We start from the raw sequence: 5,715 nt of genomic DNA on the forward strand, positions 1-5,715 counted from the left end.
GCACCTACTCGCCGAGTCCATCTTTGGACTCGCCAAGTAGGACACTTGACACGCGACCAAAGTCGCGACCCTACTCGCCGAGTCCATCCATGGACTCTCCAAGTTGCCCTTCAAGATTTACACTTTTCGCCCTTCAACTCTACTCTTGATATTTCGGGGTGTTACAAATTTGATAGTGAATCATGACTTTCAGAGAATCCAAGCAATCTGTTCATCCCCTATTTCTAACATTTTGCTCATGGAAATACCTATTGGACGATCGAATTACACTTGACGTCTCAAATCCCTGACGATCACCTCCAACATACCCTTCCGACGAAATTTTCTGGCATAATTGATAGCGGTGGATATGAGTTACCGAAGAAGAGCGAAAGAGGAGGAATCAAATTAGGACTAGATAAACTTTGGATACGGATCAGAGGATGCAGTAGAATACGAGTACGAGGAATTAAAACAACGTCGGATATGCTACATATACCCTTAAGGGTATATTCACTTTTCACACACACACACACACACACACACACACACACACACACACACACACATATATATATATATATATATATATATATATATATATATATATATATATATATATGTGGAAGTAAGTTCAAATAAAAACAGTAAATAGTGTGAGAACATAAAAACATTATGGTTATATTATTATTCTGTAATGAATTTTGTATATGTGTATTGTTGAAGTATTTCTAATATAAATATTAACTTTCGATTAGTCATATATTCATTACAATATTATTATTCTATTATAAATTTATGTATGTGCATTTTTGTAGTAAATTCTAATTTTAATTTTAACTTTTGACTATTCATTTATTCTTTGTTGAATAATGATATAAAGTTGTCGATACAAAATTCATTGCAGAATAATAACATAAAAAAATGTTTTTACGTTGTCACACTATTTACTGTTTTTATTTGAACTGTCCCATATATATATATATATATATATATATATATATATATATATATATATATATATATATATATATATATATATATATATATATATATATATATATATATATATATATATATATATATATATATATATATATGTTCAGGTTCATTTGAGACCATTCTAATTTTGTAAGACCATGAGACCAAATCTAAAAATAATTTTAAAATGCAAAATAAATGGAAAAATCCAAAAATTATTTTTTTAAATATTATTTTCAGAACTTGAATTAACTAAAAAAATTAAAAAAAAATTCATTTTTTTGAAAAATACGTGAAATATTCTAATAGAATATTACACTGTACATATTCTAAAAAATAACTTTAAAATGCAAAATAAATGGTAAAATCCAAAAAAAAAAAATTAAATATTATTTTCGAAACTTGAATTAGCTAAAAAAATAAAATAAAAATAAAATAAATAAAAAAATACGTCTCACGGTCTCACAAAATTAAGTCGTCTCACATGAACCTAACCATATATATATATATATATATATATATATATATATATATATATATATATATATATATATATATATATATATATATATATATATATATATTGCAAGGGACGTTTTCTTGGGTTGATTTGTCCGGTTTCTTCTTATTATGGTTGGTTCCTCGGGTTGGATGAGTCGGTTTTCGGGTAAAACCAAAACCAAAACTGATTTTTCGGTTTTAAAATTTTAAATCCCTAACCGTTGGTTATGCTATGTTTTCGGTTTCATCAGTTTTAGTCGGGTTTTTTTTTCCGGATTTGCTTACCCCTAACTAAAATGAGAGGAGACTAAATATAAATTCAAAACATTATGGTATGTATTTTGAAGATTCTAAATAAAGGGGGAAAAATAAATTATTGATTCTTGATTGTCATTCAAAAACCAATGTATGGCATTTAAGTTTTTATAATATTATTATATTGATTTTAATGTAATACACGAATTGATTCGTGTACATAGGAGAACCCAACATAAAAACACCAAAACCTGGCCATTCTGCTTTGGATATTCATAGCCCTTCTCCGCTCTCCTTCCACAATGGCCGCCGCCGCTGCCGCTGCCGCTGCCGCCGCCACCACGACTGCCTCTGCCACCTCCGCCTCAATTTCCCACCGTTCCCCTCTCTGTAACTCCGTCGACAAACCATCTCCTGCCTTCTCTAAACCCATCTTTAAACCTTTACACAAAACATTGTCGTTCACTCTCACTCACAAAGCCCGTTCATCAACCGCTGCTAAAAACCCAATCTCCGACGTCATTTCATCATCGGAATCATACCCAGATGGAGAGGATTTAATATTTGACGAAGACGATAAACCTCGTGAAGAGTGCGGCGTTGTGGGTGTCTACGGCGACCCAGAAGCCTCACGTCTCTGCTACTTAGCTCTCCACGCCCTCCAACACCGCGGCCAAGAAGGCGCCGGGATAGTCACCGCCACAGCCGAGGGCGTCCTCAAGTCCGTCACCGGCGTCGGCCTCGTCTCAGAAGTCTTCAACCAATCAAAACTCGACCAACTCCCTGGAGACAACGCAATAGGGCACGTCCGCTACTCCACCGCCGGTCAATCTATGCTCAAAAACGTCCAGCCCTTCGTCGCCGGTTACCGGTTTGGCCGCGTCGGCGTCGCCCATAACGGAAATCTGGTAAATTATCAAACCCTAAGAGCTGAGTTAGAAGAAAACGGCTCAATTTTTGGAACTAGTTCAGATACCGAAGTTGTTCTGCATCTAATCGCCATATCTAAACAAAGACCCTTCTTCCTAAGAATCGTTGAAGCTTGTGAAAAGCTCAAAGGAGCTTATTCCATGGTGTTTATAACAGAAGACAAATTAGTCGCAGTTCGAGACCCATATGGATTCCGGCCATTAGTAATGGGAAAACGAAGCAATGGCGCCATAGTTTTCGCATCTGAAACCTGCGCTCTCGATCTAATCGAAGCTAAATACGAAAGAGAAGTTAACCCAGGTGAAGTTTTAATCGTCGACAAAGACGGCATCCAATCACTCTGTTTAATGCCACACCCAGAACCCAAATCATGCATCTTCGAACACATCTACTTCTCTCTACCCAACTCCGTCGTGTTCGGGAAATCCGTCTATGAATCCCGCCAGCAATTCGGGGAAATCCTCGCCACAGAGTCGCCGGTCGACTGTGACGTGGTGATTGCAGTCCCAGATTCCGGCGTGGTGGCGGCGATAGGGTACGCAAACAAAGCCGGAGTTCCATTCCAACAAGGATTAATCCGGTCACATTACGTTGGTCGAACATTCATCGAACCCTCTCAAAGGATTCGTGATTTTGGGGTCAAATTGAAGCTTTCACCTGTAAGAGCGGTTTTGGAGGGAAAACGTGTGGTGGTGGTGGACGACTCCATTGTTAGGGGGACAACATCATCAAAAATAGTCCGATTATTAAAAGAAGCAGGTGCAAAAGAGGTTCATATGAGGATTGCAAGTCCTCCGATCATAGCATCTTGTTACTATGGTGTTGATACACCAAGTCCTGAAGAATTGATATCAAATCGAATGAAAGTTGAGGAGATTCGGGAGTTTATTGGGGCGGATTCTTTGGCGTTTCTTGAAATTGATAGTTTGAAGAAGATGTTGAAGGGCGATTCGGGGAATTTTTGTTACGCGTGTTTTTCAGGGGATTATCCGGTGGTTCCGAGTGGGCTTGTGAAACGGGTCGGGGATTTTGTGGATGATGGGTTGAATGGGAGTATCGGGTCGATTGATGGGGGGTGGCTTGAAGGATCGAAAGAAAACAAAGGGGAGGATTTGGATGTGAATTATGAAGAACAAGTTCCTGTTTAGTAGGAAAAGATTTGATCATGGTTTTATATGTTGTTTTAATGATTTTGGGAACTTTTTCAATTTTTGTCTTGGATGTGGTATTATGATTTATGATCTATGAATAATCTTGTTTTACTAAAATGTCTAACTTAGAGAAATGATGTTTATTACTGTGGCTAATTGTTCGTTTTCTACTTTGATGGTGATGGATAGAATATTGATGGTTCGTTTCATGCGGTTTTGCATTAGCAATGGGCAATGAAATGAAGGAAATGGATATGGGTTTAATTTTACCTTTTTAAATATCGTTTGATACAAAGATTTGATTCTCTCTTGGATTATTGCGTTCAAGGTTTATCCCTAATTTTACCCTTCCAAGTCCAACTGAATTTAGCAATATGAGAGGTATTGAAATTTAAGTTGACACTGCAGCATTAGTTTTGAAAATTCTTACTTCTAGGTCAAGCCCTTTGCTTTTGTCACTTTCTATTAGCTAATTTTATAAGTAGTCTTTTCTTTTTCAATTCGACCCCTTCTCACTTTTTTTTTTTAGTTTCCTTTTTCCTATTTTGTTTTTTTTTTATGGTTTTTAATTTTTATTTATTTATTTATTATTATTATTATAAATTTCAATAATCATATAAAATTCAGATAACATTTTAAAATTCGGATATTATAATATAAATTTGATAGACATAATAAAATTCGAATGATTATATAAAACGAAACAAAAGCAAAATTCATATTTATTTATCACAGATATATTAATTGGTTTAGTATTACATTTGTGTGGTGCGTTATACGGATTGAAAGCAAACTTTACTTTTGTTTCATTTTACATAGTCATTTGAATTTTATAATGTCGTCCAAATTTTAAATTGTTGTCCGAATTTTAAAATATTATCTGAATTTTATATGGTTATCGAAATTTATAATAATAATAATAATAATAATAATAATAAAAGAAAAAAAATTGATGTCAAATAAAAAATGAAAGTTAATTAGATTGATGTTAGGGGGGGAATATGACTTGTTAAGGTAATTAACTTTTCGGGTTTTTCACATGTAGGTAACTATTTTTTTTTTTTGTATATATCTAGGTAACAAACTTTTTGGAACTGTTCACATATGATCATTATGATATGTTGTAGCAGGTTACATCCAGCTACAGCAGGTCATAATGGTTATATGTGAACAATTTCATCAAGTTCATTACCTAGATGTGTACAAAAAAAAATAGTTACCTAAATATGAACAAAACCAAAAGTAAGAGTAACTTACATGAATGGTCCCTATGGTATAGGGGAATTTGTACATTTGGTCCCTAACTTATTCTTTTTAACTCGGATGGTCTCTACTGTTTATTTTTGTTGTGCTTAGTCCCTGTCTTACCTAAAGAGACTATTATGCCCTTTTTAATTAATTTTCTTATTTATGTTTTTTTATATGTTTAAAAAAATTAATAGACCTCACATATCTGTATCTTCTCACCGTAAATCTGAAACCACATTTGAGAAATTTAATTTGGATCCCATCGGTCACCATCCCATCTCACATGCTCTTCAACTTCTATTTCTTTCAATCTTTAGTGACATGTAAGTCTTCATCATCTTTTTTTTTTTGTCCTTCAGCTCTGGCGAACAAACACCATAACCCACGGTCTCTTCACTTTATTGGGTTGTGGTGTTGGTTCGCTGAAGTTGAAGGACCGAAAAAGAATAGATGGTGAATACTTTGTTGTCATTAAATATGGAAAAGAAATAAAAAGTTTAGGATGATGAAAGATAGGATGGTGAGGAGATACAAATTTGTGAGGTCTATTAGTTTTTTTAAACATATAAAAAAAATTCATAAATAAGAAAATTAATTAAAAAAAAATAAATTAATAAGGACACACTAGTCTTTTTAGGTAAGACATGAACCAAACGCAACAAAACAAAAC

General features: G+C 34.2%; 1 pseudogene; it reads left to right on the forward strand.

Annotated features, from left to right (window-relative positions):
- Positions 1-1,947: 1,947 nt before the first annotated feature.
- On the forward strand, positions 1,948-3,914 carry LOC145010311 (amidophosphoribosyltransferase, chloroplastic pseudogene; annotated as a pseudogene).
- The last annotated feature ends 1,801 nt before the right edge of the window (positions 3,915-5,715 follow it).

Source organism: Lactuca saligna, chromosome 8 (assembly GCF_052625555.1).
Source record: "Lactuca saligna cultivar CGN05327 chromosome 8, ASM5262555v1, whole genome shotgun sequence".
Lineage (NCBI taxonomy): Eukaryota > Viridiplantae > Streptophyta > Magnoliopsida > Asterales > Asteraceae > Lactuca > Lactuca saligna.